The sequence below is a fragment of the Engystomops pustulosus genome, chromosome 11 (genome assembly GCF_040894005.1).
Source record: "Engystomops pustulosus chromosome 11, aEngPut4.maternal, whole genome shotgun sequence".
NCBI lineage: Eukaryota > Metazoa > Chordata > Amphibia > Anura > Leptodactylidae > Engystomops > Engystomops pustulosus.
This window is the reverse complement of record NC_092421.1, coordinates 33,241,414-33,266,580: the sequence shown is the minus strand read 5'-3', so window position 1 is coordinate 33,266,580 and position 25,167 is coordinate 33,241,414. Positions and strand designations below refer to the sequence as shown.

Genomic DNA, 25,167 nt, shown 5'->3' with positions numbered 1-25,167 from the left:
TGAATAGGAATTAATGAACATATTGTTCACCGTACAATAATATTGACAAGAAAAAAATGGAGCTAGATCTATCTTTTCCTGTATGTGCGGCCGTGTTGCACTCCTCCCTATGGAGCACTCACTCCAGAACGTGGCTGTATGCTTGCCCAGGTTATGGCTTTATGTTCATATGTGCAGGAGTATTTGTGCATCTTTAAAGAAGACCACAAAAAATCTGATTATTTTAATTATACACCAAATATATATTATATATAAACTTAGATTCAGTGGTTTTAACCCAAGCCTACTTACATGCGGGCATGTGCCCCCTTCATTTCGCTTATTTTTTGTGAAAAAAGACTTTTACACATAGGCCTCAGGAGCTCCTCTGCACGTCACAGAAGCCCCCACTGTTTCAATAGAGGGAGGAGTCGGGCAACAGCGCATTAGGAAGCCATGAATTATTAGCAACCAATTGAGCCAGAAGGGGCTTCTTTGACATACATAGGAGCCCCTGAGGCTCGTATGCATATTTTTAAACATCCTTTTTCACAAAAAATAAGCCATTAACAGCTAAATGAAGAAATCATTCTGTTTCAGGGCACCATCATATAAGTATGCTTGGGTCAGAAAACTCGAAAAACGTTTAAGTAACATGTAAGTAAAATACATCAAACAGTCCGATTGTGGAGCAGCACAGCGAGTATAATGGATCAAGTCCAATAGTGGGTGCACACCTCCAACAAACCCGATCCACCGGTTTGTAAGATCAAATATCCAAAAAAATGCAATGAGGCAGCACTCCAATAAGTTTTACTCATCCATGGCAATACAAGGTGCAATGTTTCAGCTCATCCAAAGAGCCATTATCAAGCTTGGCTAATAATGGCTCGATGGATGAGCAGAACCGTTGCACCTTATATTGCCATGGGTGAATAAAGATCACCTTTATACTTACTGGAGTGCTGCCTCATTGCTTTTTTTTGGATATAAGTAAAATACATCTATGCCTATACAATGGCATATACATATGTCAGAAGATTCCAATCTTCCAAGAAGAGTCTAGTTCTCCCTTCTAGGAGCGAATTTTGAGTAAGTGGAAACAAAGGAAAAACTTTCATATAGACCAGCACTGATCATGGGTGTTACCGGTAGGAGTGACCCCAAACACCAAACCCAAAGGTGGTTCTGGTCCACTGATCCCTACGCATAGCACATCTGTCCTTTCCATACTAGAGAGGCAGTGCAGTGAGTTGGTAGATAGTGAATACCCATAGCACTTAAATTTTTAAAAGTCAGAATTATAAAGGTGAAACAAGGGTAAAAATATTCACTTTATCGCCCACTATTCAAAGATAGACTGTGCACTGAGAAGCTAAAAGACATTGTGCAAGTAAGCCCTAAACCGTGCCAAACCACAATTTTTGATGCCAGAATTGTGGAGTTTTCACAGTATTTTTATACAAATTGCTTGTTTTTGATTTTGTAACACGTAAAACATTTATGAGCAATTCTAAAAAGATCTTATAACTCCATCGAGGAAAAAGTCTTGCAAACTACAGATGGATTTAAATAACTCACCCAAACAGCACAGAATGATAGATTAGTATTCATTTTTAATACAGCTTCACACAAGTAGCGTTTTTTTTCCCAGGATGGGGTATAGAATACATTGCCTCTTCGATACCTTGTAAGCAGGGGCGGACTGGCCATAGTACCCACCGGGAATCTTCCCGGTGGGCCGGTCGGTCCTGGGCCGGTGTGGGGCCGGTGCGGAGCTCGTCCGGGGCCGGTCCGCACTCCCTCCCTCCCTTCAACTTTTCATCTAATCTATAGTACCTGCATCGTAAGATGCAGGTACTATAGATTAGTACACAGACGCAGCGCAGCGCTGCTGCTTCTGCGTCTGTGTGTACACTCAGTGGAGGAGCGCTGACACCTACCAGATGTCAGCCTGCCTCCATGTAGCTCCGCGGCTTGATGTGAGAGGCGCGGAGCAGTGACGTCACTATCCCGCGCCTCTACACCAAGCTGCTGAAGACCGGGGACGAGACGAACCTGCGCCATAGAGGTGAGTATTATGGGGTTTTTTTTGTTTAAATTATAGAATTGGGACATTAAATCTTTATCTGGGGCGGGGGGGGGGGGTGACATTATTCTTTATGTGGGGCTGGCAGGGGGCATACATTATATGTCTGGGGCGGGGGGGGGACATTATTCTTTATCTGGGGCTGGCAGGGGGCATAAATTATATGTCTGGGGCGGGGGGGGGGACATTATTATTTATCTGGGGCCGGGGGGGGCATTATTATTTATCTGGGGCGGGGGGGGGCATTATTCTTTATCTGGGGCTGGCAGGGGGCATAAATTATATGTCTGGGGCGGGGGGGGGGGCATTATTATTTATCTGGGGCGGGGGGGGCATTATTCTTTATCTGGGGCTGGCAGGGGGCATAAATTATATGTCTGGGGCGGGGGGGGGGCGTTATTCTATATCTGGGGCATGCAAGGGGCATTGATTATATGTCTGGGGCGTGCGAGGAGGGGCCTTATTCTATTTCTGGGGCTGGCAGGGGGCATTGATTATATGTCTGAGGGGGGGGGCATTATTCTATATCTGGGGCTAGCAAGGGGCATTGATTATTTGTCTGGCGGGGGGGCATTATTCTATATTTGGGGCGGGCAGGGGGCATTAATTATATGTCTGGGGCGTGCGGGGGGGCATTATTCAATATCTGGGGCTGTCAGGAGGCATTAATTCTATGTCTGCAGCGGGCTGGGTCCATTAATTCTTTTTCTGGGGCAGGCTGGGGCCATTAATTCTATGTCTGGGGTAGGCTGGGGCCATTAATTCTATGTCTGGGGCAGGCTGGGGCCATTAATTCTATGTCTGGGGTAGGCTGGGGCCATTAATTCTATGTCTGGGGTAGGCTGGGGCCATTAATTCTATGTCTGGGGTAGGCTGGGGCCATTAATTCTATGTCTGGGGCAGGCTGGGGACATTAATTCTATGTCTGGGGTAGGCTGGGGCCATTAATTCTATGTCTGGGGTAGGCTGGGGCCATTAATTCTATGTCTGGGGTAGGCTGGGGCCATTAATTCTATGTCTGGGGTAGGCTGGGGCCATTAATTCTATGTCTGGGGTAGGCTGGGGCCATTAATTCTATGTCTGGGGTAGGTTGGGGGCCATTATTATTACGCCTGGGTCATAGTCGGAGCTCTATCAATACTGGGGTGGGGGGTTGGGGGACTTAAGGAGATTAAAGGAGAGAAAGAAGAAATAAAATATCCTATACTATTACAGTATGTTACATTATGGGGCACTATTTGTGTGGTACTAATATTTTAGGGGGCTCTATTACAGTATTTGGGGCACAGTATTGGTGGCAGCAGAAGAAGGGACAATGGGAAAGTGCAGAACATAAGACGTCTGTGTGGTAAACTCTGCAGGAAAGCTGTGTACCTGGAGGAAGAGACAAGGTGATGGTGGAACTAAAGGAGAAGATGAGGAACGAGAACAATCCGAGGAGACGTCACCTGATGTCACTGGATGCAATAGGTGAGGATCTCATGTGTTTTTTGTAGCTGTATATGATAAATACTGATTTTTTTCCTGTTCGCTTCTGTTTATATATGTAGTATTATAGTAGTTATATTCTTGTACATGGGTGGCAGTATTATAGTAGTTATATTCTTGTACATAGGGGGCAGTATTATAGTAGTTATATTCTTGTACATAGGCGGCAGTATTATAGTAGTTATATTCTTGTACATAGGGGGCAGTATTATAGTAGTTATATTCTTGTACATAGGGGGCAGTATTATAGTAGTTATATTCCTGTACATAGGGGGCAGTATTATAGTAGTTATATTCTTGTACATAGGGGGCAGTATTATAGTAGTTATATTCTTGTACATAGGGGGCAGTATTATAGTAGTTATATTCTTGTACATAGGGGGCAGTATTATAGTAGTTATAGTCTTGTACATAGGGGGCAGTATTATAGTAGTTATATTCCTGTACATAGGGGCAGTATTATAGTAGTTATATTCCTGTACATAGGGGCAGTATTATAGTAGTTATATTCTTGTACATAGGGGCAGTATTATAGTAGTTATATTCTTGTACATAGGGGCAGTATTATAGTAGTTATATTCTTGTACATAGGGGACAGTATTACAGTAGTTATATTCTTGTACATAGGGGGCAGTATTACAGTAGTTATACTCTTGTACTTAGGGGGCAGTATTATAGTAGTTATATTCTTGTACATAGGGGGCAGTATTATAGTAGTTATATTCTTGTACATAGGGGCAGTATTATAGTAGTTATATTCGTGTACATAGGGGCAGTATTATAGTAGTTATATTCTTGTACATAGGGGACAGTATTACAGTAGTTATATTCTTGTACATAGGGGGCAGTATTACAGTAGTTATACTCTTGTACTTAGGGGGCAGTATTATAGTAGTTATATTCCTGTACATAGGGGAAGTATTATAGTAGTTATATTCTTGTACATACGGGGCAGTATTATAGTAGTTATATTCTTGTACATAGGGGGCAGTATTATAGTAGTTATATTCCTGTACATAGGGGGCAGTATTATAGTAGTTATATTCTTGTACATAGGGGGCAGTATTATAGTAGTTATATTCTTGTACATAGGGGGCAGTCATAGGGGGCAGTATTATAGTAGTTGGCTTGTATATGGGAGAAGGTATGGTAGTAGTTTTATTTTGTATATAGAAGGCAGGATTGAATGTGTTATTGTAGCATTATTCCTGTACATAGGAGGCAGTATCAATATATTCTTTCTCTGAATTGTACATGTATGGCACAGGGGAAAGGTATTTAAGGCTTATCGGGTCATGTGTTTGCATCATTTACTGATCGACAGGTCACATTCTTTGCACATTAAATTCACTTAATGCAAAACAAGAACATCTTTTCCAGTAATGCCATCTACCAACAATTTGTCTGTTATAACCCCATCCACATTATCTGACCACACCCACTTGTTTTGACTCCGCCCATAAAATGGGGCCACTTTTATAGTTTTTTCCAGGGCCATTTTAAATTCCCAGTCCGCCCCTGCTTGTAAGGCAGCCCCTTTAAAGGGCATCTACCAGGTTTGGTGATGGTAGCAAAGTCCTACTTACAAGCTCCTGTGGAACCCTTCTTAGAACTTAATCTGTATTCTGCGATATCGACAATATAGAGTTATAAAAATTATGCTCATCAGTCTTGGGCATTCTGGCTAACGTCACTGGAGCGCCTCTGAGCACCTCCGCTTATAATTTATTTACTCCACCATTACTCTTCCAGACCGGAGTAATGATTAAATTATAAGCAGAGGTGCTCCAGTGACGTAAAGCCGGAGCGCCCCAGACTGATTAGCATAATTTTTATAACTCTATATGGTTGAAATCCCGGCATACAGGGTTATAATAATAATAATAATAAGAAGGATTCCAAAGTAGCTTTTAAGTAGGACTAGTCTACGATCAGTAAACCTGATGATAGATGCCCTTAACATCAAGCTTGATTTTTTCACAATGACTAATCACATGATGGAGAAGCCTAAAATGTTATACAGTCAACCATAGACAATTAGTAATATTATAATCCCATCCACTAAAAACACTAGTGACCTTTTTTTACATTTTTTAGTATTTTTTATTTTGTCTCTACCTGTGGGGAAGGGATTTGGACAGTCTAAATTGATTTGAAGTTTAACAATGAAGCATTTATTTAAAAAAAGTAAGGACTACACGTTTCGGTAATGTGCCATTCCACTTATCAGTTCTAGAAGCATGGGGTGCAAGGAGGGGCGGATTAAGTCTGCCATGGGCCCTGGGCTGTATGAATATTATAGCCCCTACATGTCTGGAATCACTTCCTACATCTGGTACTAGAATCAATCTCCTTGGGGAATGGAGGATGTGCCCCTTCTGCTGCTTTCAATCTGTGGTTTCAGGACTTTTGTGGGACCTTCTAAGGTCCTGAATTGGCTCTTGCCTACATGTGTATTGAGAGCAGGAACAGATGTACAAGAATTTCATTGGGTTAACCACCTATATTATAATCCTCTACTGGGTGCAAGCTTATAGCTTAATAGATTGAGTAGATTGTGGCACTGATATTTTGCTTTGAGGAGAGGGGGATTACTTGTATCTGTGAATTTTTTAATAAATAACGTATTTGTTTTATATTTAATAAAGCATAGTTTTCCAATTGAAAAAAAACTGAAGATATAAACTAAAAAAAAGTCTATAATCGGATCTAAAAATCATGCAATCTAAAAGTAACAAAGTTGGAGAACCCAGGGGATTGTTTTCCTCTATGTTGTTTAGTTGTAAACCATCCCACACACATCTGAGTGGCAGTAACTCCCAATTACATTAGAGGAATCTATCTGTTTTTAATGATGTTTTTACCACTTCAAATAACACCCAAACACAGAACGCCTCTAATAGAGCATCAATGAAAAGCAACAAAAACTTATCAATGAGGTCGGTAAACATCAAAGCAGCCCTGCATTTAAATGGCCACAATAGGGGAGGGGGCAGAGGGCTCTATTAAAGGAGACTGTTACTAGAATAGCAGTAAAGTCCATCAGCCCTATCACACCTCATGTGTAACTGTCACTGTAAGAAATGCCCAGAACTTTATATATACAGGAAACAGCTTTTATACAGAGATGCTTGGACGGGGAGCAGTGTGGGAATCTGCACAGGACTGGATGAGGACCATATCCCACCCTAAGAAGTTAACAATTGTGTCATATACTAATCTGTTTCTATGAGCAGCATTTATCTTACAACAGGAAATCGTCAACCCTAAAACAATCCCGTCTAGCTGGCTGCCCATCACAAAGGGAAATAATAGGAACTGTCTAGTACACAGGGAACATTCTCTGGCCTGGAAAACTTTGGGATACTGTATAAATAAATGTAACACATAAAAAGTTATGTTTTAGCAAATCATCTTTGCATTTGTCGAGGAGTGAAACCAGGAAATAATGGAAGCCTCTCTCTCTCTTCTAGATCTCGCCGGAGTATTACAGAAGTTACATGCTGTTTATTCATTTTGGTGTATTGTAAGTTGTTGTTTTTGCTAGGTGTGAATGTGGCTGGACCAGCAGGTAAGATATTGTATATATTTTGTATATATTGTATATTATGTTTGGTTTGTGTTATGTTTTTTTTACTTTTATATAAAATAAAAGATCTACAGGAATGTCACTGACCATCTCCGATCATGGACATTTGTGTGATCACAGCAGCTTAGAAAGAATCAGTACCCGTCCTGGAAAACTACATTAATAGCAACGTCACATTATTTAAGTATTGCCTCATTTCTTTTACACGTCCCCCTTAAATTTTTTACTCAGAATACAGTGACCCCTTTACAGCAACAAAATTGGATCAAATATCAAGGGAGAAACAATGAAGTCCTACTACCTTCTCTACAACTATTCATAAAATGAGATATTCAGCTATGAAGTTAAAGGAAATCTACCATCAAAATCCATCATGATAAACCAGGGACACTTACTCATAGATCCAGGCATCGGGACGGTAATAATCTTTTTATATTTGATATCCATGGCCTCCTTCTTTCGAAAATCTCATTTAAAAATATGCTAACGAGTCTGAAGAGCCGCTGGGGGGCATTACCAGAACCCCCCCACCCGGTGCTGTAGCTTCACAGGCTGTTACACTGTACAAGGAGCACACCGCTTCTACCACTGTGTGTTGAATCTCCCTGCTGCCATGAGATAACAGCAGGCAGAGGGAGAGAGAAGTGCTGAGGGAGAAGAGGGACAGTGAAACAGTGTAACAGCCTGTGAAGCTACAGCACAGAGGGTCTCTGGTAACACCCCCAGGTGCCCTTCTGGATCATTAGCATACTTTTTAAAAGTTGATTTTAGATGGAAGAAGGCCATGGATAACACAAGTAAGATGATTACAGTGTCTGGATCTATAATTGTTCCTGGCACTCAGGAGACAATTAGAGAGTAGAGGAGCTGGGTAGATAAGTGTATTGTTTTGTGGGAAAAGTCTTGTTATTTCTGCATATTCTAAGCTTGGAAGTCCTGGGGGGGGGGGGTCCTATCAGTCACAGGAATTTCTGAATTAGCCTACTCACTAAACTCCACATTATAAGAAAAGCAGGAAATTCAACCACTTTGAACATTTTGTTGGTTAGATTTTATGAATTCTGATAGCAACGGTTCCCTTAAGGTGTAGTAATAAACCTGCACCCATCAAACCACTTACCAGTCATTAGATCATGTAGTAATATGTTCTCAATATTCATATATAGAGGCTGCAACATTATGTGGAAAAATAAATGACTTAATATGATACTTCCCGTGCAAAAAAAAAGGGAGAACTGGCTTCACCCTCCTAAATAAGGCACCCTAATCAATGGCTGAGCTTGGCGGGCGACAGGCCGACTAGTAATGTCATGGGAAGGAAGGTTCAGGATGATAAAATGTATTGATTGGACCTTGTGTTACTGCAGCCATTGGTGTCTACCTATCTCCCCATAGAGAGTAGTAAGAGTCACCCAAAATCTATTGAAAGCAGATGTAAACCTTAAGGCTGTTTCAATAGGAACAGAAACCATAGCAAATTTTTCGATTTGTCATGCCGTAGGATCCAAATGTTGTCCGACCCCAAGTGACCCAAATGGTGTCACCTGGTGATCAGTCAAGGGTCCAGTACATTGGTAATATTAGAAACGAAATCTTAAAACCCACTAAGCTATAATAATTACCTGTGTGATGCTAAATGTCTGTTTGGGAGCTGATCTGCAGTATCTGGAAGAATAATGTCCATATGCAGAACAAAAATCTCTTTTTGTTTCGTTTTTTGTCCCAGATTATCCATTGTCTTAGATATTAGACAAAGGGGGGGGGGGTGCTGCAGCCTACGAGAAACCAATCAGATACCAGCCGCCATTATTCTACTACATCCTCTTTGGTTGCTATGGAAAACATCTTTTCATTTCCTTGGCCAAAATATTATCAGTCGTGTGCATTATCCATAAATACATATTCAGCAATGTGTAAGATTTCCTATGTGCTGTATACACAGGACTATGGGGTTACGAGCAGTTCCTCCCACACAAACCTTAAACAGTCGGCTTTTTGATCTTGCTGGGATCTCTGATGCAGGATGAATGAAGACAAAACATTCCCAAACACCATGACATCCCTTTTGATACAGATAGTGTCTATATGTGGGCAATAAACATGAGGGACCTGACCACCAAAACTATCCATCTAAATGGGGGTGGACCATATGGTCTACACATAACATATACCATAAACCCTGTGGACTCGAGGGCTTAAGAATGGCACCATGATGAGACCGATATACCAGGGGCGTAAGAAGTCACCATGTGTTCTCATAACTATTTTTTATCCTTCATAAGCAGTAGTATGAGAGATAATACATGCAGTAATGTCCCAGTACAGTGGTAATACACACAGTGATGTCATAGTACAGAGATAATACACACAGTGATGTCCCAGTACAGAGATAATACACACAGTGATGTCACAGTACAGTGGTAATACACACAGTGATGTCATAGTACAGTGGTAATACACACAGTGATGTCATAGTACAGTGGTAATACACACAATGATGTTTGATGTCCCACTACAGTGATAGCCATACAGAGTGATGTCCCAGTACAGAGATAATACACACAGTGATGTCACAGTACAGTGGTAATACACACAGTGATGTCCCAGTACAGAGATAATACACACAGTGATGTCACAGTACAGGGATAATACACACAGTGATGTCACAGTACAGTGGTAATACACACAGTGATGTCCCAGTACAGAGATAATACACACAGTGGCATCACAATACAGAAATGTGACTCAGTGATGTCACAATACGAGAAATGAATAAAACAATATTTACTACAGAGATCTAGATTTAAAATAGAAAATATGCAGGTAAAATTGGATTTTGACTTAATTGTAGAGCTATTTAAAGGAAACCTCTCATCAGATATTGGCCTAATAAACCTCTACCAGTATGTTGCCAAGAAGCTCAGCAGTTTCTAGATGATGTTTCTTTCATGGTTTGGTGTGGGGGCATCATCCAGAAAATAAACTTTGCATTGAGATGTTGCTTGGTTTTATGGAGGCGGAGAGTTTAACATTGAAGTTCAGCTCTCCCTGTCTTAGAATGCCCCTTCACTGTAATTGCTAGTCCTGCATGGATCTCCATCCATTGACCAGATCTCCTTGAGTCTGGCGTATGATGCCAATCACATAATTTGAGGTATTCAGAGACAGGGAGAGCTTGACTTCAGTGTCAAACTCTCCGCCTCCATTACTTCATACAACCAATTAACATCTTACTTCAAAGTTGGATTTTATGGATGATGCCATGCACACAACCGTCTGGGGGATGTATGTATGGCTGCAAGCTTGCGGTCGTACATTCGTCCCCCATGGACGGCAATGGCTTGCGGGTATACTTTCATGTGCAAGCGGCCTAATGATTTACACCATGCACAAAATTTAACTTTTAATAAAGTTCTTAATTAAAACTCCAAAAAGTTGCTTATCCCACCCACTTCGTGCTGCTATACTACGGTATATCCAAGATGAGATTTTTGTATTCATAAGCATCGACAATTGGGGCTTTCATCATTCAGGTACATCTCAGGAGCAAGTGTTTAAAAACACATTATTGTCCATATAGTGTGCAATAGAGGGAATTCAACTGTGTCCCAAAGTGACACTGAAGAAATGAACTTCTCAGATTACAACATGCTGGATTCTTTGTTCTCCTAGGAGATAAATGGTACCAGGGGTCTCACCAAGGCTTATCTCCCCCTTTTAAGCAAACATTCACGCTCCTCTGAGCTGACCATGTGTATAAATAGGGGAATGGGCTTGGGCTGACTGCCCCGGTTATCTCATGTGTATTACACATTTTCATTTCCAGGAGATCTCAATGTCCAGACGGAGGTATTGAGCAGCAGACCTCATTCTGACTACTCATCCTCCTAGCGGGATCAGGTTCCATTGCTTGCTTCATATGTAAACAGAAGAAAATAGATCCATCATATTTTACTGTCCTCTGTCATTTAGCCATTGGAAGAATTCCTAATTGCTTGATATTTTCGGCGAGGAGATTCTTCAGTAGTGAATGCAAGCAAATTCAGTGGTGACACAGCATGATCTTATATGTAACAAAAGAGAACCCCTATGGGGGCTTTGGTCAGTGGTGGGCATTAGATGTTAGCAGCGGTTGGCACTCAGTGTTTACATTAGAGCAAATGGCCTAACACCCCGCGAAATCCAAACTAACAAAAGTGTTAAGTAGTCATCCCTGGTCTAGCTATGTGGTCCACTCTGAAAAAGAAACAGCTTTTACCATATTCTGGAAGGATTAGTCTAAAAATGGACATATTTAATAGCTGCTACTCTCATCATCAAGCAGATGTCTTTTCAATAGGAAGATGGAACGTCTAGTGGAGGCTCATCTTCATGATGATGGAAAGGTTAACATATAACATGCCCAATAATTCTATATATTTATTGGGTTACAGGTCTATCCCCACCAAAGTCCTTGTATTTACATGGTCTGTATGGAGACCTCAACACCACGACTAATATTCTCATCATTAACTATCTTAAGAATTTTTAACTTCTATATATTTTTGTAGGGTTAGGGTTTATGTGTCACTTTTTTCATGCAGAACTTCATTATGCAAAACTGATAAGCAGCACCACCCTGGACAACAACGGAGCTTGTCCCACCTCCAGGGAACCGTTTTTTAGAAACCATGCCCATAGAGAATAAATGGGCCTACAAAATCATATATTCCCTGCACAAGATTTATCTCCAAAGTAGAAACACATCCGAGATTACAACTAAAAACAATCATGGTAACTTAGACACCAGGAAAGTTTGATATGAAGATAATTTATTTTGATATTGTGCCAACTTTGACTTCAATTTTTTTTAATTAAACAGGTTTTCCCACAAAACAAGTTAGTCTTATCCACAGGATAGGGCCTAACTTGCTGATCGGTGGGGGTCTCAATTATAGTACCTTCACAAATCACTAGAACAAGGAGTACCATGGGATCCCATGTACCCCAGTCGGACCCCTCATCACTCCCTGAGAGGAGCAGCCTGGCAGCGCATGGCGGGCTGCCACATTCATCTCTATGGAGCTGACGGAGATTGCTGAGCGCCGTACTCTGCTATCTCCGTCAGCTCCATAGAGTTGAAAGGGGCAGCCCGGATATGCACGTCCTGCTGCTCCGCTCATCTTGAGTGGAGAGGGGTCTTACTGGAGTACATATCGGACCCCCACGATCAGCAAGTTAGGTATTATCCTGTGGATAGGGCCTAACTTGTTGTGTGGGAAAACCCCTTTAAGTACAATCTAAGATTGTGAGGACAGTCAGTTGTGTACTGGTGATTTCTCAAAATAAGTCCTACAAGAAGAAGGTAGAAACATCTCTTCTACATTAACTCCTTTACAGCCACTGACCATTGACCACCGAACATCTACTATAATGTCATTTGGCATCGCTGTATTAAAGCAGCTGTTGCTGTAATCTAACATGAGCAAGTTGATTCCTCAGCTGTCATAGACAGACCAGGACCCCGGGGAGAAGAAAGAAACCATTTTAAAAGGTTGTGTCTTCTCTTATAAAGTCACATAACCTTCAATGTAGACTGTGCATTGAATAGAATGCCTATTTACCAAGTCATTACTACCCTGTTTCCCCAAAGATAAGACAATGTTTTATATTAATATAAGGTCTTACTTTCAGGGGATGTCTTAATTTTTGATGTACAAGAATTAAAATTTACTGTTGAAAAAAAAATCTACATTTATAAATATTCTGTAGTCATGTCATCAAAAACATCAGCATAACCAACCAAATATTTCCATATAAAACAATCAATGGTACATTTGCCAAACCCAATATTATAAGACAGTTGAATCATCTTTTGGAACCTCGTCATAACTCTCCAAAATATGAATTTCAGGCTGAATTTCTTGTGACTCCATTTCTTTTAGAACCATTGGCCCCAATCCATCATGCAAGAGCACTTTCCTTTAAAGAGGACTTCTTGTCCAGGTAGCCTACTTGTAGTACAACATCAGTGATTTTATCCCATGAATTCTTCACCTATGTCACAGCCTTGTGCAGTATATAAATTATCTGCTAATACTAATGTATGCTGTGCAAGGAGCTGTAGCAATGGCAGCCTCTAGGTCTTATTTCATGGGAGGCCTTATATTTCTATGTGTGAAAAAAATTGTACTAGGTCTTATTGGGTTCCCCAAATATTGGAATTGCTGCAGGAACATAGCCACTTCTCCACTTACCGTATTTTCCGGACTATAAGGCGCACTTAAAAGCATTGGATTTCCGTGGAAATCCAAAGTGCGCCTTATAGTCCGGTGCGCCCTATGTATGGCGCTGGGCACAGGGCAGCGGACCATACTTACATAGGTCCCCGCTACCGGAGACAGCAGATCTCCAGCGGGAGATCTGCTGTCTCCGGTAGCGGGGACCTATGTAAGTATGGTCCGCTGCCGTCCTCCACCTCCCCCTCACCTTCCCCGCTCACCTTCCCCGCGTTCCCCGTCGCGTCTCGGCGTCGCGTCCCGTCGCCGCGTCCCGTCGCCGCGTCACGTCGGGTCTCCGCCACGCCCCCGGACCTCCGCCACGCCCCCGGCCCCCGGACCCCGCGCCTTATAGTCCGATGCGCCTTGTATATGTAATTATTACATATATAAGGCGCATCGGACTAATGCGCCTTATAGTCCGGTGCGCCCTATAGGGCAAAAAATACGGTATATCATCAATATCCTACAAGTCCATGTACAAGGACATTTTGGAAACGTCTCACCTAAGTGAGACTGCCTGCACGATCAATTCCGCTTACATGCGCCGCTGAAAGTAGAGTAGACTGTCAGAGCCGCAAACATGGGCAGGAATAGAACCTCTAATTTGCAGCTTGGGCAGTCATGTCATACACAAGGCCATGGAAACCATCTTGAGTATGAGCCGTCAGAAATATATTGGAACTTGTGCTAGCCATTGACGCAAAAATACATAAGTGTGAATGTAGCTTTGGGGCTAAAATTGTGAAACAATTTGTCCACATGGTGGATATCTGAAATCAGGGTCGGCTCCAGGTTTCAGTAGGCCCCTGGGCGACAAAGCATCAGTAGGCCCCTTTGCAGTGAACTCACAAGGCCGCATTAAAAATTCAGAAACTAAAAAAGTCTCCTGTTCCCTAAAGTATTTCCTAAAGTGGTTTATCATACCAAACAGCCCCCTCATGGTTATTTTATATAAGCCCCCCTGACAACCAATGGCTTCATTAGATACAGCCCCCACAGTCCCATGGATTCCTTTTGTACAGATTTATGTGGGCCGCCCCATATGATGAAATGTACGTTACCAGTTATTTCATCTTTCAGCATGATACTGTCTCCTAAGATATTACAATAAATATTAAGCAGGCAGTTTAAGGATTTGCCAGGATTTTCACCAACATCTCCTCCTGTAGTAATGAAAGGGAGATAAATACTGTGGCCTGTGACATACGTGTGTTACTAATACTGGCAGCTGTCCACCATGAGCAGCTACACAGCAGCATCCTGTCCAGACTGCCAAACCCTGCACGAATCAGCCACATTTCACTAAGCCTGGCAAGCCGACAAGACCTCCCCATGCCAACTACTATTTACAGACATCTTACATTCCGCTACCATACGTTTCTCTTTAAACCAGCAATACATTAAAGTACTCATTTTATGTATATTGAAATATTTTTTCATTCTATCCAACCACTTCCTTATGATCTTTGGGGGGATAAATGTTTAGTTACAATAGTGGTCTCCACAATGCTACATTTATAGGCAACAACGAATGGAAAATGGAAGAAAATACATGAATGTAGTTCCATACCTTTATGTCTATCCATATGCTGATGACAAAAAAACATTATTTCTTATTTCAGACTAACAGCATAGAAGGAGTTATCCAAAAGTGCCCCAATCTGGTGAGAACTTCGAGTCTATTTTATGTAATATTTATGTAATATTCTAAACAGTCTCTGTAAACACTTAGGAGGAAAGTTCTGGGTACTGAAATACTTACCTTCAGGGAAATACAAAAAAAGTCAAAGGTCACCAGGAAGTCTTTGTGTAATTAGTAGTAATTTCCTTCTGGGACATCAATTAATTTCTAAGCAATTCTGTTTTGACATGTATCAGCGGCCATCGATCAAGGCATAACCTTGGATCCTTCCAAGATGTTGAAGGTTTTACAAACTTAGTTCTACAAGTAATCGGTGAACCCGAGCATGTGACATCTTCACTATCCTTAAAGTCTTCGGATGTTAGTGGCAAATTACTGATTAATAAAACAGTGAACTTTTATCGATCCATAATATGGAGCTAATAGACCACCAAAGATAAAACTCTGCTGCAGTATAAAATCTCCCACAACACCCTTCCACCTCCAGATAGTTAAGAATTTGCCAGACTCCCAGACTCCCTAGAACTTGGCCTTGGCTATGGGTCGCGGAGGGGAGGCACTGAAAAGGTAATCAGTATTCTATACTTAAGTGGGTAGATCCAAAGCTATCCATCAAGTCACATGCTTGGTCTGCCCATATATCAATGTGCTGGCTTATATTTGCTCTGTCTACTATTCCTTGCCATCTCTTGCAAAACTTTGGCTAAGGGTCACACTCAAAAACCTGATCCCAGCATTCATAGTAGCAGTTCATACTCCAGATAACTGTGAATTCATCAGACTTTTCAAGGACCTTTTTCACAGTGCTCTGTGCCTGAGCAATAGGGTCCATTTGGTCTACAATGGTTTTGTTTTATCTACATTCTCCTGTATAGTCAGTTTGTCCTGACCCTGCATCATCCGCTCATGACTGAACCCAGCCAATTTGGATTTTTGTCCCGTATGATTTCTGCTCACTGTCTTTTGGGTGCATCATCCAGTCCTACATATCTGCTGTTACAAACAGTGACCTGGGAAGTCCTCTGGTGCATTATTAGTGACCTTCTGGGTCTTCATTTGGTTGTTGTGATGCCTATGTGCACAGCAGACAAGGGCATGGGGTTTGAGTGTCTCGACATATATACCAAACTTTATCTCTGAATTTTGAAACAGAAAATGTTGCCCATTGAAGGGGTATAAAGGTGGTCATACACTATCCAGATGGTAAAAAGCCATTTAAAGACAAAATACCTTATATACTCGAGTATAAGCCTAGTTTTTCAACACAAAATTTGTGCTCAAAAACCCTAACTCGGCTTATACTCGAGTCAACTAAAAAAATAAAGTCAAAACTCACCTTTCTGACATCATCTGACATCATAGGTCCTCTTCTGTCTGAGACAGTCTGAGACAGAAAAGGACCTATGGGGGACGTCGGAAAGATGAGTACAGTGTTATTTTTTTTCCTACTACAGGGGCTGGGCAGGCTGTATGCTACAGGGGCTGGGCAGGCTGTATGCTACAGGGGCTGGGCAGGCTGTATACTACAGGGGCTGGGCAGGCTGTATGCTACAGGGGCTGGGCAGGCTGTATGCTACAGGGGTTGGGCAGGCTGTATTCTACAGGGGCTGGCAGACTATATACTGGGAGGCTGTAACCAATGCATTTCCCACCCTCGGCTTATACTCGAGTCAATAGGTTTTCCCAGTTTTTTGTGTTGAAATTAGGGGTTCCGGCTTATACTCGGGTCGGCTTATACTCGAGTATATACGGTAATTCTCTTACTCTCAGAAATAAAAGCATGGGACAGTTTCACAACTAATCAATAGACTTCCATGCAGCAGGTTAGTCACAGGCAGCTACTTCTCAGCATTGTATACTACCAGCATAAGATTTTAGTTCATCTCATCTTCATGCCGTGACTAAGACTTCCTGCGCTAACAGAAGAAGGATATTTATGCTGCGGGAATGCCCTGTGGCTTTTAACCTTTCCAATAGAAATACTACGTACAAACCTGCTGTAGAGTTCTGTCCTGTGCTGACATACCCTAGAAGAACTATATATACCTCTTATCCTACTCGGCAGACCCCCAGAACCTATTCTACCAGCAAAGCCAATGCATATGTAAATGTTTTCCTATAAAAACTAATGATTCATCCATCCCAGAAAACCCTCTGAAGATGTTGGAATAGCTGAGCCAACTTGGAATAATTACACCCTTTAATGGTATCATTAATGTGCAGATTACAGGGCTCCGGCAGCCTTTTAACACCCGCCTAATGTCACCATGGCCGCAGGGCACAGCAACTGTTGTAACAGTTGCAGCCCGACGTTACGGTTTGGCAAGGAATGTGTCACTGTCTTCTTTACTGTCTTCTATTGCAATGATAGAATTTTGATACAATGTAAAAAGAGTTTTTCTCTACTGGAGTGAGTCAGATTGATGTGATATCAGGGAAGTTTTGCCAGCAGGACACAGATGGCTCCCAGCAGTGCGATGGAAGATAAAGCTTTCCAATGGGAAGCTGATAGACGGGGATCATATTTTTAATCTGTGTTCAGCATAGAAGCAAACAGTGAGTCACATTGATGCAGTCATCTGTAGTACCACACACATTGCTATGACACCTGTCAGAAACACTACACCAATGCTACATACCCAAACCGGAAAAGAAAACTTAGCAGACACTTGCTCAAAGACATTCTTCACCTCAACATTTGGTGCGATTGTTGAAGAAACATTTACATAGATTTATATAGATGGAAAGAAAATATTCCTGGTGATGTGCCTGTCTTGTACAGGGTAATGGGGTGTCTTTATGTGATATTACCAGATTTCACCAAGGAGATCTATTTCATTGTCACCCACTTTTTAAATATAGCCCCTTCCCAATATCACTGATGGCCCTCGGCTGGTCTTCTCTAATGCAGGGCAGCCAGCTGTTATCATCAGGCATTTAGGCAGAAAAATCTAACACGAACATCTAATAACCCTCCAAAGATGTCACCACAAGTAGAAGCATCCACTCAGTATATGATAGGAAAATTACATTGATCACATATAGAAAATCTTAGCAAACATCCCTTTAGTAGAGTACATGTAAGCATAACACATGTTCCATGGTCTATGTACAATCTGCTCAGCTCCCCCTGCTCTATAACATGCTGCCTGCAGATAGGACACTATGTAGTATCTGCTCAGCTCCTCCTGCTCTATAACATGCTGCCTGCAGATAGGACACTATGTACAATCTGCTCAGCTCCTCCTGCTCTATACCATGCTGCCTGCAGATAGGACACTATGTAGTATCTGCTCAGCTCCTCCTGCTCTATAACATGCTGCCTGCAGATAGGACACTATGTACAATCTGCTCAGCTCCTCCTGCTCTATAACGTGGAGCCTGAAGGTAGGACACTATGTACAATCTGCTCCGCTCCTCCTGCTCTATAACATGCTGCCTGCAGATAGGACACTATGTAGTATCTGCTCAGCTCCTCCTGCTCTATAACATGCTGCCTGCAGATAGGACACTATGTACAATCTGCTTAACTCGTCCTGCTAATATAACATGCTGCCTGAAGATAGGACACTATGTACAATCTGCTCAGCCCCTCCTGCTGTATAACATGCTGCCTGCAGATAGGACACTATGTACAATCTGCTAAACTCCCCCTGCTCTATAACATGCTGCCTAAAGATAGGACATTATGTACAATCTGCTCAGCCCCTCCTGCTATGTAACATGCTGCCTGCAGATATGACACTATGTATAATCTGCTTGATTCCTCCTGCTCTACAACATGCTGCCTGCAGATAGGACACTATGTACAATCTGCTAAACTCCCCCTGCTCTATAACATGCTGCCTACAGATAGGACGCTATGTACAATCTGCTCAGCCCATCCTGCTGAATAACATGCTGCCTGCAGATATGACACTATGTACAATCTGCTTGGTTCCTCCTGCTCTATAACATGCTGCCTGCAGATAGGACACTATGTACAATTTGCTAAGCTCCCCCTTCTCTATAACATGCTGCCTCCAGACAGGACACTAAAGGGGGTCATTTATCTTTAGTCCTGTCTTTTTTTTTTTACAAGTTCTGTTTTTTTAATTTTTTTAGAGGGTGATATATCAGACAGGTGTGTCTGTTATTATTTTGCACCATTTTTTTTAAAGTAACACAAAATTCTGCAACCCCTTTATAAACTTTTGTCGGCTCGATTTGACCCAAAATTGCAACTTTTTAATATGTCCACATCAGTGCCTCCTGCTCTATAACATGCTAACTGCAGAGAGAACACTATATACAATCTACTCAGCTCCTGCTGCTCGATCACACACTACCTGCATATAGGGCACCATGTAAGATCTGCTGTAACCTGTGGCTTACTCCTTACTGCACCATAATATATTATCTCAGAAGACAATAAAATACATTGAAAGAGCCACTTATCACTCTGAACCACAGTTATGTTAAAGGAAATCTACCATCAAAATCCATCGTGATAAACCAGGGACACTTACTCATAGATCCAGGCACCGTGACTGTGGTAATCTTTTTATATCTGTTATCCATGGGCTCTTTCCTTCTAAAAGCAACTTAACATTATGCTAATGAGCCAGAAGAGCTCTTCTAGTGCTACCAGAACCCCTCTGTGCTGCTGCTTCACAGGCTGTTTCACCCTACCCCCTGCTCCCTTAGCACTTCCCCCTCTTTCTGCCTGCTGTCATCTCTCACAGTTAGAGGGGTAAGGAGGCCATGGATAACAAAAACAATAAGATTACCAAAGTCACAGTGCCTGGTTTCTTTAAAGAACCGCAAAGGTCACATGGGAGTCCTACAGAACCATGATGATTCTATTATTTTAAAGCCCGCAAATACATTGTTCTGTACTGGTATATAGGGATTGATATTCACAAACGGCTGTACATATAGTAAATAATGAGTCCTGGGTTTTAATATTATATTATTTTATTTTATGTTATATTTGGATCTTAAATATCTTAAAAGATATCTTAAAAGACCCTGCCTGAGTGGGTCACACACCAGTATGTCAGTGTGCTGGGTTTACAATCCTTCATCCTGGTGGCAGATGTCCTTTAAGGTGCCTAGGACCCTTAGGCCCCTTCTACACTTGCGAGTGTGATGCGCTGAACTCGCGTCACACTCGCAACGCATGCTGCCCGGATCGCACTGCCCGAACGCTGTGAACCAGGACTGAACTGACATGCTGAGTTCAGTCCCGGTTTTCAGCGTTCGGGTCGTGCGATCCGGGCAGAATGCGTTGCGAGTGTGATGCAAGTTTATCGCATCACACTCGCAAGTGTGGAACCGGCCTTACTGTAGGACTTTGCTGTCTTGGCTTGTACATGATAGTAATTACACTGCAGTGTATGAAGCCAGGGGTTGCTGTATGGACATGCAGGTTGTGAATTGCAGACAGAAGTAGCCCTTGGAGCTCGGTTATAAAAGCACAACCTCATACAAGCCTGGGACCCCCTTAAGAGAGAAATATCTTGAAATTTCTAGAACCTTTAAAGATTGTTTAGAAACCACAGAATTCATACGGTGACATGTCCTAAGCAGAAGTTTTTCATTACTTTCCATATGACTAATGTGACTCTTATTCTCATAGGACATAATAGAGTAGGGACACGATTACATCAGGATTTGTCATATGTTACACATACAGAATATTACTGTCCATTGTGAACAAAATCTCATATAGCTGCGTAAAAATCTTAATAATCTTTTAAGATCGAAGTATAATTGTATTATTATTATTGGTATTACAATTACAGGCGATCCCCTACTTAAGAACACTCAACTTGTATACGACCCCCTAGTTACAAACGGATCCTGGATGTTGGTAATTTACTGTACTTTAGACCTAGGCTACAATAATCAGCTATAACAGTTATTAAAGGTGTCTGTAATTACGATTTATTGTAATTCTGGTTCATATGAGAATCCAACATTTTTAAAATCCAATTTGGCAGGGTTCACAATGATAAAATATACAGTTCCAACTTACATACAAATTCAACTTAAGAACAAACCTACAGAACCTATCCTGTACATAATCCGAGGACTGCCTGTATTATGTTTATTATCCAATGTGACTACAATGCAAAACCTAATATCTGTGTAACTGTGTAAAGTATAACAAATCTGGTAAAGAGACAAACATTAGTCTCATCGGTGTCCCATCATAATGACACTAGAACGCCAGGCCTCTCCACGTCAATCATACATGGCTGGTTTTAAGCTGTAGTTTTCAGGACTGAAAATAACTTCAGAAGCAGCGACAGACAAGAGGTCACCATTCCTATCATTTCTACTTAACCCATAAGGGAAAGATACACATTGTTCCAGCATCTCTGTATGAGACCCATTCACAGGACAACATATTCATCCTTACCATGGTGCTGAGAAGGGTTACTGTAGAGTCTGGTAAAATATTACAGTTATTAGATCAATCAAAAGATATGGTTGTAAAAATGCAATGACAATGGACTATATAATCTAGTGGGCTGCAACTTATAAACAACTTGATAAAATAGATATTGGACTTGGGTTTCTTACTTAATGAACCCCTTGGATAAAATCTGAGACCCATAAACATATCACTATCTATTTTATGCTGCTGATTTTTATGTCCGGTTCTGCAGTTCTATTCTTGCTGTAAAAAATTTTGGACCTTATCGCAACCCAAATAAGTCAGTGGTTTATCTACAGCAAATTTCAATTCAACGGGATTCATTGTCACAATGCTATGGCTATTATTATAAACTATGCTGCTAATGTGAATAGAGTCTAAAGTGTGACAACCAAATTCTGGTCTGGTTTATAAACTACTGAGGAAACCCGCTGTGACACTGAGATGGATCTACTTGTGGCCATTAATGGCTGATCAAAACTAGAGATAATGGCCCCACATTTATTAAAGCCCCTGCACTTTTTTTTAGTGCAAACAGCTTGCACAAGTATTTATAAAGTGTCTGCGATTGATTTGTTTCATGGCTGCACTATATCCGACGCAACACAAAATTCTGCCCTGAAAGGGGCATTCTGGTGCACAGTCGTTCCGTGGTCCACATTTATCATACAGTGTCCAACAGAAGTGTGTTGCATGCCCTATGTTAAAGGTGCACCCTGTCGGAAAAGAGTAAAGACTGCAGGATTCACAAAGAAGGTGCGCCATAAATCATACATCTGGTGCACCCTACACACTCCACAGGCATACTGCACTGTTCTTGATAAATGTGGGCCAATTGTGAGCAATATTTCAGCAATTAAGAATTTTTTGAACCACTAAATATCACATAACGTGGTGAAGAATATCAGCAAAACAGGGTTATGTGTGTTCACAAATATTTTTATAGGGATTATATACATTTATAGGGAGAATTTTGTGGCTTATTACAGCAGCAACAAAGTGGAAGAGATTTTAAGAAATCTTTATGCCCCCCTGGAAAGATGGCAAAGAAATTGACATGTGGTGTAAACTTCAAATCTGTACATGTCAATTAATTGTGCGGCTTCTTCCTTTTAATGAAGTGGGGTGAAATCTTTCGGAAAATAAATGGCAAAATCTGCAAAAATATCTGTTTGTAATCAGTTATTAGATTTTTTTCAGGTATAGGCATATCCTTGTAGTGGTTAGAGCTTTGACTCATACCTGTCTAAAGCAAAGTAGTTTCCTTAGGCTGCATTTACACAAATGTATGGGGGGCGTATGTACGGGTGCAAGTTTGCGGCCGTACATACGTCCCCCATAGACACCAATGGCTGCACGGAGCGATAATGTGCCACAGAAGTGTGGCACTGTACCGCTCCGTACACGGGGAAAAGATCTTTCACGCCGTGTATCTCTATGGAGAGGGGATAGGGTCACCACTCCTCCACTACAGTGCGCAAGGCGGGCATACGTTCATGTGAATTGGCCATAAGTAATATTTATGTAAAAGTTTTTATTTGGAATGTGCGCCAAATTCACAAAAGCTTGCAACAAATTTTGATGCCAAAAAATATTAAAAGTTTTACATTGTAAAAAAGTTTCCTTCACAAATTCCCATCTCACATCACACATGTCACACACCTACAGCTCCTTCTATAGCCACAATGGCAACTATAAACATGGGCCAGTGTAACATGTGCTTCCCTCAAGTGATGCCAAAGAGCTTGCACTCTAATGACAACGTCTGGGAATCAGCATTAAACATTTTCAGACAGTTTTTTCATTCATATGTAGCTTGCTTGGACAACAAGTTCTTGAAGATGTCTAGAGCTGACAGAACAATGACAAGAAGTTATCAAAGAGCAGGACATAAAAGCCAGCATGCTTTCACAAGACTAGAATAGAAAAGAATGTGTTTCCCAGCAGCCGCAGTGTGAAATGTGGAGATATTGGCGTTTTCATTCAATATTTGAGCTAAGTAGAAAGGTGCAATAAGTAAATATGTACAGACCTCTTCCAGCAGTTGGTCAACTCTTCCCAAAATAGCTGTCTCCGTTTGGTCTGCAGAGACTATGGCAGATAAATGAGTGTATCTGAACTTCTCTAAATCAGAAACCCTGGACTGTAAATCATAAGTTCTACAGAGAACCAGGAGACTGAGAACCAGGGAAAACACTGATAATAAGGCAAACCCACATCCCAAGAGTGCAGGGAACCTGCTGCACTTCCCACAGTCCTCTGTCCTACAGGAGATGGTCCTACAACTCCTAGAGAAGACACTGTTGCTAGCAGCAGCTCTCCACTCCTCCTTCCCCTCCATGCTGTCCAGAGGAACAATAAATAAATAAATAGAATAAATAAGCCACAATCTTAATCCAAGGAGTACAATCCAGAATTAAGGGTGAGGTGGATCCACTAGCAGCTGTTCAGTATATGCCAGGCTGGATACAGGAGCCACAAATAAATAGGGTTCTGCAGCTTTTATAGATCCGGCTTCTCCAAAATATTGAGAAAAGAGGAGAGAAAAGTTCTTGGAAAGTTCTTCTCTTTTCTGTTTTGCAAACTTCAGTGACTTGTGAGAGTTGTAAAGGAATCCTGCATAGAAGTCCCCATTAGGAAGGTGTAATTCTCAACTGGTTGAGAGCTGTGCTGTGGCTGATCTTCTCTCCTGTGTAACATGACACACACTGCTCTCTCCTTCTGAACTGCAGGGATCAGATGAGCCAGCAAGACCCCCCTCCTTCTGTGTAACCTCCTCCACTCCTCCTTGCACACTCTCAACTGATTTATTTATTTATGCAAAGTGTCTGGGAGGGCTCTGACCAGGAGACATCCTATCCCACCACCCTCCAAATCCCCAGAGCACCTCTCATCAGCTTGCCTCCAGCTTTGAAGTGATACCCACAGCAGATATATATATATATAGGAGACAGCAGGAAGAGTTTGTTAATCCAGGACTTTTTCTAATTCCGCTAAGAGAGATAGATAATAACAATAATAGCAAATCAGAAAAGCAGAACATCCGTGTTTTACATTATTTATTTTCATTGGTTTGTTATTTAATACAAATAATAAAATTTTTTCAACATCAAGGAAATGACAAGTATATAAAACAAAGGTAGAGAGAGAAAGAGTTGAGACCCATAAAGAATTGGAACACAATAGGCACACGTTGATTATTCAGCATTATATATTGGAAAAAGTTAAGTTACATGGCCAATTTGTGAGCTAATACAAGTATACAGGTAGTAAGGATTTACTGTAGCATGGTTGGGTGATTGCAATATACTATAAACTGAGAGCATGTCGAATAAAGCAGGACAGTCACATACAGAGATTGGGTGCAGCACAAGAGAAGTCCTGCAGAAAAGACTAAAATGATGAAGAAGGTGATGATGAGAGTGTGTGGCACACGAACCTACTCTTTATACTCCAGATTCATTGATAAAAAAAACTTCAGGACACATTGCCAATGGTGGCTTACACCCCCCTCATCCTTCCTCACCAAATAGATCAATCCAACAACTACATCCACAATCCAATACATTTGCTATAATTCCCTGCAAACACAATGTAGTCATTTTATGTTGTAAATGTATAGTAAATAATCTCTGGATGTAACTGAAGAGTTAGTTGGGTAAATAGCATTGGTAGTTATCATGAGTATGCTGATAC

The 25,167-nt window shown here is 41.4% G+C and overlaps 1 protein-coding gene across 15 annotated transcripts in view; it reads right to left on the bottom strand.

The window, feature by feature from the left end:
* The window catches only part of LOC140106274 (uncharacterized), a 203,231-nt gene extending 179,015 nt beyond the window's left edge, over positions 1–24,216 (bottom strand). For 9 of the 15 annotated variants that reach the window (XM_072130613.1, XM_072130619.1, XM_072130614.1 and 6 more), the window contains exon 1: positions 23,504–24,216. The gene's annotated coding sequence lies outside the window, so the exon portion shown is untranslated. The remainder of the gene's footprint in view (positions 1–23,503) is intronic. The other 6 variants (XM_072130615.1, XM_072130617.1, XM_072130618.1 and 3 more) reach the window with 1 other exon arrangement.
* Positions 24,217–25,167: the final 951 nt, after the last annotated feature.